This window comes from Toxorhynchites rutilus, chromosome 1 (genome assembly GCF_029784135.1).
Source record: "Toxorhynchites rutilus septentrionalis strain SRP chromosome 1, ASM2978413v1, whole genome shotgun sequence".
NCBI lineage: Eukaryota > Metazoa > Arthropoda > Insecta > Diptera > Culicidae > Toxorhynchites > Toxorhynchites rutilus.
Window position 1 is genome coordinate 150,632,358 of NC_073744.1, and position 12,900 is coordinate 150,645,257.

Sequence of the window (12,900 nt, forward strand, 5' to 3'; positions counted from 1 at the left end):
CTTCTGCGCACAGCTCGTTCAGAGATATTTAAGTCAGCATTTTCACGAATCACCAATTCTCGAGAAATTTAATAATTATCGCTGGTTGTAGTCTTCCGCTTGCTTCCTCTACCGGACCGATCCGCTGCGCTTCGTAGCTCCTCATGCTTTTTGCAAATTTTTCGTGCTCCTGCTTCACTTAAATCGAATTTTCGAGCAACTTCTCTTTAAGAAAGACCTTCCTGATGGTTTTTAACTTTAAGTTTACCGGATATCTACCGGAATTTACTGTTTCTTTTTTCTTATCAGATTGAACCGCGCACTAATAATGATAAACAAATAATCAAACGCATTGTTTTGACGTTTCTTTGCAGGGATAGGAATCTTTCTAAACTTGTGAGGGGTAGAGCACTATTAAAAAGATATTTTTTGAGCTGAGAGATAGTAATCTGAGAGAGAGGAGCCAGCTGAATAACAGATAGTTTGTTTTCTTCTTATTCTTTTTACGCATTATCATCAAGAAAATTCAAATCGGATAATTTCAATCAAGCAAGTTGTTGTCATTCGTTTATGGGAAAAGTGTTCAAACTTGACGTGAACCTTTGTTTGTGAGTACATTTGTGCGTTTTAACCCCAATTCGATGTTTGACGTAGGACTACGTCATATATATTTGGAGGGTAAAAAATTTGAACACTGATCATGTAGGAAATAATAAAAGATGTACCAGATTAGCCAGATCAGATGTTCCAGCAACATCGGCCCATTCAAACAAGTTTTTTTTACTTTTGATAATTTCGATATAGTTGTCCTAAAGAATTATTTCGATGATTTCTAAAACAATATCCGAAATGATCAACAAACTGATTTTTATTATTTGTTTACCGGTGAAGATCTTGTGTGAATTTATGGGTGTTTGAGCTCATTTTTGATATTTTCCGATCGTTCATTCAGTTTTCGCGAATTTTTCATTCTTTCATTCATTCTGTCACTGGTTCCAGGTTGATTTATTGCTGTAAACTCAGTGAATCGTTTTTTGCAATGTGATGATTGTATATTCTCCGATGCAATTTGAAAATGCAGCGTATGTGGAATATATAAAATAAGTGCTAATCTCCCAATGAAAACAGTTAACATTGATTTCTCCCAGGTTAATTTTGAGGGAATTTTGTTTGTGTCCGATGGAAATAATAATAGGTTGACTAAAAAGAATGCTGTGTCTGCATTTTTAATAGGCATTGATCATGAAGGTGAATGAAGGTGAGAGTTACACTACCAGTCTCTCGGCGTCTTTGCCGTTATATTCTTGCCTATCGTTGGTGGACCATTCATATGCAAATTTTGATCACCGTCTTGGACCATTCATATGCAAATATCAAACCGTCTTGTCCACCAAACTAAAAGGGTCAAGAGTCTTTCTCCCCTTTGTGTGTGATATAAACTTGTATACCATTTCCAATAGACAACATATATGTCGCTTCCAATCAGTCTACATAAAAGTTGCGCTCACTCTGCCCTCCCTCACAACACCCACTTCCCGTTTGTGAAATTGTTGATTAAACATCGTTTGTGCGAGTGTCGAGCAGGAATGAATTGTCTTTCTCAAGATTCATTGTATTCCTAATAAGTTTTCGAAAGATACAATATAATCGCGCTTGATTGAAGAAATTACAAAAAGAATGTATTTGACCGCAGTATTTGATAAACTCTTTCTGAAAAGAACTGGATTTGATTTGCGGAAAGCACTATCGTGTTTCCTCTCGCGTTGTGCGTTATTTGTGGTAACGGTAGTTTTTTTTCGAAGCTGCTGTTGATTTCTATGGCTTCGGCGTTTTCGGCTTGTATGCAGCAATTTTTGAGGATTTGTTTGACTTTTGCTTTCCAGCAGTAGCAGCAGCTTTCTTCTTGCTAGTCGCCTTCTTCACAGCAGCAAGTTTGTTTTTTTTTTGCAACAGTAACTGTTTTCTTCTTCCCCGATAGCAGCGACAGATTATTTGCTAGCAGCGATGATATTTTTCGGATGTCTTCTATGCCCTGCCCTTATTCCCGGAAATGGTGGTCTTTTTCGATGCTGGCGCTTTCTTGGTCGTCTTCTTAGCGGTACCATTCTTCTCTTCGGTGGACTCCTTTTAGGCCATTCTTGAACAAACAGGACGCTCCAGGGCCCTTCGTTTACACAAACATGCTCTTGGTGGTGACTCCGTTCATCAACGCTTTCTTTATGAACAAAGTTAGATTCGCCATTCAATCTTGAGCAGCGATATCATGATCCAATCGCTGTACAATTATAATTGAGTGGATTTCCGAGCTGGCACTTGCTCATATACAGATTTTTGTAATTTCAATAGCTTTCTTTCAAGGCAATTTTTGAGCCGTTAAAACAAAACTTTTGGATCAATAAGTAACACACATATAACGCGTAGACAATTTATCTTTTGAATGAAGCGGTTTTCATACCTTTTCTTTCAACCGGCAAAGAAGTATTATTGCTCAAAATCATGTATCTCCAATGTAGCACTCTCGTTCTCGAAGCTTTTAACTTACACTCCAGCATTGAAATGAAAGATGTAGTCCGACGTCAAAATTATTTTCACATAAAAAGTCTTGCAAAAAAATGTCATGTTAAAACTTTCTACATATTTCAATACTTCCCCTTGGTTCACCGTGACTGGTTCGCGCTGACATAAGGGTGATCACAATAAACGCAAGCTGGCTCCTCTCTCTCAGATAGTAATCCGATTTTGTTATCAAGAATGCGTACTTTATTTTGACGAAGCTGAAATAAAGTTCAACTACAATTATGATTTAGTGTGTATAATACATGCAGTTCTTTGCACATAAAAAATACTTTATTTTGTCCACTACTGTAGAAAATTTCGTTATATTAATTTTCAGGAGTTATTTCATGATAATCTGTTCTCACACATTATTAAAATAAAAATGCACTATGAACAATGTTCAGCTTCGGATTAAAAACAGTTGTTCGAGTTTTCATTGCACATCGATTGGTTTCTTCAACAACACAGCACAGTGATGTATGAAGCGCTTACATCAACACAAATTTTAGTAGCAAATGGTCGCACAATGTGTCAGAAAAAAAATCGACAACAATCCTTTTCATTATATTATGAATGTTGTATGAAACAAACTTTCAAACAGGAGATGTCAAACCTACAAATTTCTAACTTCACTGCGTTTTTCATACCCATCCGATCTATTCTACTCAAAATGCAACTATTGCCGAGTGGACTTGATACATTTTTGATACAGTCGTTATCGCTCACAGCACGGTAGGTATGATAAACGCACGGAACGGTGTATCCATAGATGAATGAAAGTGCGGATCATTGACTCGTCTGTCGTCTGTCAACAGTGTTCTCCCCTTCCATTCATTGACACGCCAAAGTGTATTGAAACGAACCGGCATATGTGAATATTTTATGCCAGAAACAGTTTGTAAAGATGTAAATACGCCAGCACTTGATTTTCTACTGCAAGCTGTCCCCTGTCTCCATTGTGTGCACGAGATTTAAGATCGCTGTCATGACCCCCGAAGTAATCAACATCGACTATAACGCGCGAAACGCCGCCCTTCTAACCGCCCATCCTACCATGTCAATTCCCCTCAGTTTTTTTTCTGCTGAACGATGTTGAGTAATTACAACACTAACTAATTTTTCGGGAGTGACCGTTAACCTGGAAGCGAAACGAATAAAAACGGACCTGTAATGAATGCTGTAAAAGTTTCCCATCTCCTTTTTGCCTCCAATTATGAGGTACGAATAGCGGCAGACAACCAGAATACACGAAGCTAGTCAACATTGACCGCGGAATGATAACTCATTTCGGTACCCAATAGCCATTTTCGTCAAAAGGCACACCTTGGCATAATTTCGGTCACGGCTATCAAGTCAGATTTCCACCGTGGCCTCGCGTGTTTCACTTTCGTATCCTGTCTAGCTCAGGTGAACTGCGGATTCTGAGTATGAGTCGCGGGAAATTCTTTTCCTGTATCATTACTTTAATTCACCGAAAGCATGCCAATTAAAGGCGAAGTGAAGCTACCGTTTTGTCTCATATTCCGAACAGTCTCAAATTCCGAACACTTCATTTTCAAATGTAAATTTACCAAACTTTAATGTTATAAATAATAGAATTATGAAAACTCAGACATTTTTTGAGGTATAGGCTTCATTTTGACATCGTTCACAGGTATCGATACAGCTTAAAATTTATAATATTAGACATTTGCAAAGAAGTGACAGTCAAAACCAATGATAAAATGTTTGCGTTAGCAAATTCCGTGAAAACAAGCATCGTTCATTTTTAAGTTTTTGTAGTTGTTTCAACTATTTTGTTTGTTGTTTTCATGGCAAGTGCTAGAGAATGTATGAACCTACAATAAATGGGTGAAAAAATGATATTTAATGCAGAAATCTTATAATCAATATTGAAGTAGTGTTCGGAATTTGAATCAATTTTTTACGCATGATTCAAATTCCGAACACTTCATCTTCAAATGTAAATTTACTGAACTTTAATGTTATAAATAATTGAATAATCAAACCCCTAAAATTCTTTGGGTTACAGCCTTCATTTTAAAATCATTTACAGGTATCGGTACAGCCTATAATTTCTAATATTAAGCATTTACAAAAAAGTGACATTCAAAACCAATGATAAATTGTTTGTGAATGGATGAAATAAAATGCTATACTATGCAGAAATCTTATTTCAAATAAGTGTTCGGAATATGAATCAAGTTTCTTCGCATGATTCAAATTGCGAACACTTCGTTTTCAAATGTGAATTTACCGAACTTTAATGTTATAAATAATTTAATATTGAAAACCCTCAAATTCTCTGGGTTATATACTTCATTTTAACATCATTTACAGGAATCGATATCGATATTGCGCCCTTGGTCCCGAAACCGTGTAAATTACAAGAAACAAATACAATCATTAATTACAAAAGCAAAATCCATTTTCTTTGCGAGCATAACATTTTTCCAAAACAGACTAATTGACTTTAATTTGATATATCGACCATATGAATCGGTTCAGTAGTTTAAAAGCTATATTTTTTTAAAAAATTGCAATTTTGCTTTTCGGAATTTGAGACAAAAGTGATTGAACATATTTTTAGTTTTTCACCATGAATGTGTATTCGTAAATCAATTTTATTATAGTCAAATGTAAAAGAAGGATCTATTGTATCCAAAAATCAAATTAATTTCGCGAAAGAGTACCATTTTGAGTAATAAGACACTGTTTAATGGCCATCAAAGCTTAAGTGTTCGGAATATGAGACAAAACGGTATTAGGAGGGTAAAAATTACGGTAGTTTCCATTAAAACAGTTAGGAACGGCTGAATAAAAATCTCCAAATTTTGCGACCCAAGATGCAATTTGCGGTCACATGTTGCCTTCAAGTATATGAGTATGTCGCTTCCTAACTGGATGTGCAAGTAGTTCGGATTAAAGGGTGTGTCACATCAAATTGCATCACGGAAAAAACGCTGTAGAAATTCGCCCAGTAGACCGATCCTTTTGAAAATTTTAGACAGTAAAATAAAAACTATTAAACAACTTTTGGCATTTTCTTTTTATTCATACTTCGAGCCCAAGCCCGTATGCTCGCACCTTCCTCTTTACCCCGTCCATAAGGTTCTGTACAACGTCAGGTTGTAGTTTTTTTTGAACAGAAATCCATTTTCTCTTGAAGTCCGCCTCCGATTTGACAACTTTTGGGTTCTTCCGGAGGGCCTGCTTCATAATCGCCCAATATTTCTCTATTGGGCGAAGCTCCGGCGCGTTGGGCGGGTCCAATTCCTTTGGCACGAAGATGACCCCGTTGGCTTCGTACCACTCCAACACGTCTTTTGAATAGTGGCACGGAGCGAGATCCGGCCAGAAGATGGTCGGGCCCTCGTGCTGCTTGAATAGTGATAGTAAGCGCTCCTAGGCACTCCTTAAGGTAAATCTACCCGTTTACCGTGCCGGTCATCACGAAGGGGGCGCTCCGCTTTCCGCAAGAGCAGATCGCTTGCCACGCCATGTACTTTTTGGCAAACTTGGATAGTTTCTGCTTGCGAATCTCCTCCGGAACGCTGAATTTGTCCTCTGCGGAGAAGAACAACAGGCCCGGCAGCTGACGAAAGTCCGCTTTGACGTAGGTTTCGTCGTCCATTACCAGGCAATGCGGCTTCGTCAGCATTTCGGTGTACAGCTTCCGGGCTCGCGTCTTCCCCACCATGTTTTGCCTTTCGTCGCGGTTAGGAGCCTTCTGAACCATGTATGTACGCAGGCCCTCCCGCTGCTTGGTCCGCTGGACGAATGAACTTGACAAATTCAGCTTATTGGCGACATCCCGGGCCGAACTTCTCGGATCACGTCTAAACTGCTTAACTACGCGCTTGTGATCTTTTTCACTGACGGAGCATCCATTTTTGCCGTTCTTCACCTTCGGGTCGATGGTTAGGTTCTCGAAGTATCGTTTTAGTACTCTGCTGACCGTGGATTGGACGATTCCCAGCATCTTACCGATGTCCCGATGTGACAACTCCGGATTCTCGAAATGAGTGCACAGGATTAATTCACGACGCTCTTTTTCGTTCGACGACATTTTTTCAAATTTACGAAAAATTGACAGTGAAGCATGGTCAACGTTATCTATACACTCTTATCTGATTATAAGCGAAAGCTGAAGATATAATTCCTAAAAATAAAATTTCTACAGCGTTTTTTCCGTGATACAATTTGATGTGACACACCCTTTATTATGAAGCGAAATTGTTATATATTTTGCTTAGATCCTATTTTTTGATAACTGAAGAGCAAATGCCTAAATCAAAATAGAGACTCACCCACAACTACAAAATTAGAGGTGTTCATGTTTTTGAAATGTGCTATTAAAAGAAATGCTTTAAAAAATCATGAAATGCAGTCGACCACATTTTGTTCCAAAATTTTTAATCCTGATACAACAGCGAGGTAGCATTCTACCAAGCGAAGAAAATGAACAATGTTGAAGATTGCCTTTAGTCAGTTATTAGTAATCCGTAGGTAAGTTTGGTATCTGAAACAGAAATGCCAGCAAAGAATCAATTTTCTCCACACAATAACCGGAACATGGTGGGGTGCCCATCCAGGAGACCTCATTAGGCTGTACAAAACAACGATATTATCAGTGTTAGAATATGGTAGTTTTTGCTTCCGATAAGCTGCCAGGATTCATATTCTCTAGCTGGACAGGATACAATATCGTTGCTTGCGTAAAGCCATGGGGTGTTTGCATTCGACACATACGATGAGTCACGAAGTCTTGTCAGAAGTACTCCCGCTTACTCTTCGGTTCACAGAATTATCTTACAGATTTCTCATTCGTTGCTAGATCATGAATCCATTGGTGATTGATTATTATGAAGCGAAATTGTTATGTATTTTGCTTAGATCCTATTTTTTGATAACTGAAGAGCAAATGCCGAAATCAAAATAGAGACTCCCCCACACCTACAAAATGACAGGTGTTGTTTTTGACATGTTTTTGAAATGCGCGATTAAAAGGAATGCGTCAAAAAATCATGAAATGCAGTCGACTACCTTTTGTTTCAAAATGTTTAATCCTGATACAACAGCGAGGTAGCATTCTACCAAGCGAAGAAATGGCAAGGTAAGGTGAGGTATTGTATTATAGAGACTTTAAACTTTTTCAGTTCATTCGTCTCTTGCCTTGAGAAAGGCCCTTTGGAAACTCTACTTTACTCCAGCACTACCACCTCCACCCTCTTGCCTTGAGAAAGGCACTCGATCCCTCACCGTCTAGCTCGTCTAGCAACGATGTTGTCCAGTCGGTGTCCACGCAAGATGATGAAGCGAAGAAAATGAACAATATTGAAGATTGCCTCTAGTCAGTTATTAGCAATAAGTAGGTAAATTTCTTGTGATCCATTAGGCGATCCATTACATAACACATTTAGATAATTGGAATGCATTAATACACAGCACCACTGTCTTATGTTCGTTACCTGATCTACTACAATAATTCTACAACTGAAACCAGAAAGGCCAGGGTCGAAATGGAAATGTACTTCCGGTGAAAATATAACATGTTGAAGTAAAAAACGCCTATGGAAAAACTACTCCTTACAATCGATTGAATCTAGCCAGCCGACCGTTTAGCCTAATTAATACCAGCTCACACGAGACAACAGTAGACCCGGGGGTGTGTACGGGCCAATAACTCTACGTGTGGTGGGCTATTTCACGTGCACTTCGCGTGAGCGTCTCTGACGTATGATTCAACTATTCTTTTTCAATGACACAGCTCTCACAATCGGAATGTGATGCGAAGCGCGCTCCAGTTTGCCGATATTAGACTGAAAGATGTCAGTTATAATAACGTTCGAGACGAGATTAACTGGATGTGGCATATTAAATTTTTCTCGGTGATGACGTTGATTAGGTGGGAAAATTTGCGAATAACATCATATGGCCAGGGGTTATATTGCTTAATTGCCGCAGATAAGAGCGAGTCGATAAGAAGTGTTGTGCATCGCAACAATGTGGCAGCCAATTTCATCATTTGTGCCAAATTGTGCTCCCGGTAGCGCTGTGGGTGTCGTTTATATCAGCGACCGATATTCATAATTGGTGTTGCTGTTTAGGATGATATATCCAGCCATCAATTTCTCTTCTATTCAGATAGACGCTAGATTTACGACAGGTGGATATAGAGCCGTTTAGTTATCATGTTCATGTGTATAATCGATTCCATGAATTAACACTTCTTCGAGCGAATTGTGAAAATTTCTCAATCCGACATTTCTACAAGTTCGAACATCTAATTATCTGATTTCTTTATTATCAATATTTAAAAATTGCTTCCTTTTTTATCAGCTGTGAAGCTGGACTACGTTTCCAACAATACGCTGCAAATAGAGCTGATTCCTGAATTGATTGCGTTTTTTTCACTTTACTTTTTTTTCTTATTCTTCTTAGTACTGAATTCTTTCCTGTTAAAAGCAGAAAAAAGTTGTTTACTTTTTTTCGGAAAAAAGCATACAGGCAAACCTTTTTTGTGCGGGGGATAGGAACCTCACAGAAAAAGTCGCATAAAAAAATCGTGCAAAACCTCACCAGCAGCTTTAAAAAATCGTGTTCGGTGCACATTTTGAAAAAAACATTTTTTTGTGCGGTAGATAGGGACCACATAAAAAAAGTTTCCCCCAAGAAAATAACTCAAATCCACGCCATTCACCGTTCAATTTCCTTTTGTTTTGCTGCTTTGCGATGGGACACTTGGCCTTTTCGGTTGCGCGTTTCGGCTGTTTTGTGCTTTTAGTTGCATGTCGAAACGTGTTGCTTTTAGAAATCATGTCATGCAAAAACTTAGAGCATTTGATGAGAGGAGGGGAATGATTTCAGAAGTGGATAATTGAGACACAAATATGCTTTTTTCGCACTGAAATGCATTTAAACCATCGAAAAAAAAACTAAATGGACAATAACTCCGTTAAATATGCTTCTTTTCATACACCGCACAAAAAAAATCACGCAAAAAAAATCGCACAAAAAAAACCGCACAAAAACAGATTTTACTGTATTTTCAAACTTTCAACAACTTTTATTTTTCGGGATTTTTTCAAATCTTTAGTTGACATGGTTAACGTGGTTTTAGTTTACGAGATATTTGACCTGATGTTTTGTGGATAAAGAAGGAAAAGTGGTCCAAGATTGTAAAGACTATACCCAAAATATAAATTTCAAAATAATAATTTTAATAATATTAGGCTGTCAAAAAAGTCCTGCGGTATTTCCGCGAGGTGTCGTTGTAAGCGCGTAGTTCTAGTTGTATTCATTGTATCGAGCTTGTTGGAAAGGTATTTTTGCGCGCTATAATATAGTCTTTGAGTGTTTTGTTCTGGTGTAGAGGTCGTCGAAGATGCGCCACGCTCCGGAAGGCCTGTCGTCGAAAATTGCGACAAAATCGCTGAATTAGCCGAGAAAGACCGGCATAGTAGCAGCCGTAGCATCGGCCAAGAGCTGGAAATAAGTCATCAAACCGTTATTAACCATTTGAAGAAGCTTGGATTCACAAAGAAGCTCGATGTATGGGCGCCACACACGTTGACGCAAAAAAACATCTTTGACCGTATCGACGCATGTGAATCGCTGCTGAATCGCAACAAAATCGACCCGTTTCTGAAGCGGATGGTGACTGGCGATGAAAAGTGGGTCACTTACGACAACGTGAAGCGCAAACGGTCGTGGTCGAAGCGGCTCAGACGGTGGCCAAGCCCTCATTAACGGCCAGGAAGGTTCTGCTGTGTGTTTGGTGGGATTGTCAAGGAATAATCTATTATGAGCTGCTTCCCTATGGCCAAACGCTCAATTCGGACCTGTACTGCCAACAACTGGACCGCTTGAAGGTAGCACACATGAAGAAGAGGTCATCTTTGATAAACAGAGGCCGCATTGTCTTCCATCAGGACAACGCCAGACCACACACTTCTTTGGTGACGTGCCAGAAGCTCCGGGAGCTCGGATGGGAGGTTCTTTTGCATCCGCCGTATAGTCCGGACCTTGCACCAAGTGACTACCACCTGTTTTTTGTCCATGGCGAACGAGCTAGGTAGTCAGAAGTTAGCCACAAAAGAGGCCTGTGAAAATTGGCTATCCGAGTTTTTTGCCAATAAGGAAGCGAGCTTCTATAACAGGGGTATTATGAAGTTGGCATCTCGTTGGGAACAAGTCATCGAACAAAACGGCGCATATTTGACTTAAAACAGATGATTGTAACTAATTTTATGAACAAATGAAAATTCAAAAAAAAAACCTATTATTAATTAATAAAATAATAATTTTATTAATTAATAATAATTTTTTCTGTAACTTCAAAGACTCTGTAATTGCACAGTAAGACTTTTTTTCCCTACAAGTTGGCGTGATTCATGAGTGTGATAGAATAGAAATAAAGGGATAAAACACAGTTCGATGTTTTAAGCCCCCTCTTATACAGTTTTCACGTCCATGATATGGATGATTGTCTAACTAGCGACTGTACGCAGATGATGGAATTATTTCCATCACGGGTACTAATCCCGGCGTTCTGCAAAAGTCGTTGCAAGAAACCCTGAGCAATCTGTTCACGTGGGCCCTCAAGCTGGGTATCGAATTCTCTACGGAGAAAACTGAAATGGTCGTTTTTTCTGGGAAGCACGACCCGCCCAATTCCAGCTTCACCTATCCGGCAAAACGATCATGCACTCTAAGTTTTTCAAATACCTCTAAGTTTTTCAAATAGTATATTTTGATTCTAAATGTACCTGGGGAAGACACATTGTGTATCTGAAACAGAAATGCCAGCAAAGAATCAATTTTCTCCAAACAACAACCGGAACATGGTGGGGTGCCCATCCAGGAGACCTCATTCAGTTGTACAAAACAACGATATTATCAGTGTTAGAATATGGCAGTTTTTGCTTCCGATCAGCTGCCAGGATTCATATTCTCAAGTTGGACAGGATACAACATCGTTGCTTGCGTATAGCCATAGGGTGTTTGCACTCAACGCATACGATGAATCTCGAAGTCTTGGCAGGAGTATCTCCGCTTACTCTTCGGATCACAGAATTATCTTACAGATTTCTCATCCGTTGCAAGACCATGAATCCATTGGTGATTGATAAATTCGAAAATCTACTCCAACTGACTCCTCAGTCATGTTTTATGTCTTTATACCATGAGCACCTTACCCACGAAGTGCCTCTTCACCAGGCATCTCCAACCAAGTTTGCTTCCCATACTTTTGCAATTCCTCTGTCATTTTTTATCTGTCCATGCGACAAAAAATCCATGGAGTCCCAGATCATCTATGCTCCGATTTTATTCCACCGATATTTTCGACAGAATATGGGAAAGTTAGATCTGATAACTGATGTTATTTACTGTTGGTTCACACATAAACGGGTCCAATGGCTTCGGCATCTTCAACGAAAATTCCAGTGCCTCTTTTAAACTCAGAGATCCTTGTTCCGTGTATGTCATTGTAGGGATCATTGAAACACAGCCCATCTACCATTATTTTATTTTTTCAGGCAGTCTCAACTCAATAGAGGCAATCCGCTCAATGAAAGTTGATAAACGCTCATCTTATTTCCTAAAAGAATAAGACAACTATTGAGTGTGTTGGTCGAAAAATTATTAGAGATTACCTTAGCATGGGTTCCCTCTCATTGCTCGATTCCGGGAATGAGGAAGCGGACTCGCTAGCTAAGGTGGGCGCTTCAGAAGGCACACTTGTTGAAAAATTGCTTATAACGAATTTGTCTACATTCGTCGTCAGCACACACTCGTAAGTTGGCAGCGCATGTGAAGGGAAGTCGTTAGTTACACACGATTAACTCTAAGGTCTCGACGAGTGCATGGTTCAAGGTATTGAATGTAGGTCGTGATTTCTTTAGCGTGATATCTCGGCTTATGTCTAATCACTACAACCTAAACGCGCATCTTTATCGCATTGGGCTCGCAGCAAACAATATTTGTAATTGTGGTGATGGGTACCACGACATCGAGCATGTTGTCTGGTCGAGTATCCGGTTCCATGCTGCCCGCTCTCAGTTCTCCAGAGCATGGAGGACACAAGGCAGACGATCGGATATCCCCGTTCGGGATATCTTAGGTAGCTGTGATCGTGATCTTCTGCTCCATCTCTACCTGTTCCTCAGAAACGTCGATGTCAACGTTTAATGATGTCCCCTTCGTTGTATCCCTGTATCATATCCCTCTTATCCGATCGATAAAATTTTACATAGTCGCAGCAATACATACACATACTGTTTACAGATACAAACGACACGGGTCGAAAGTTGTGCAGTCCACTGATCATTCACCAAGAGCTGAGGATTGTACCGCTCATGG

General features: G+C 39.3%; 1 protein-coding gene across 14 annotated transcripts in view; it reads left to right on the forward strand.

Moving 5' to 3' along the window:
* The window catches only part of LOC129774153 (metabotropic glutamate receptor 1-like), an 82,738-nt gene that overhangs the window by 15,691 nt on the left and 54,147 nt on the right, over positions 1-12,900 (forward strand). The gene's annotated exons all lie outside the window — the stretch shown is intronic.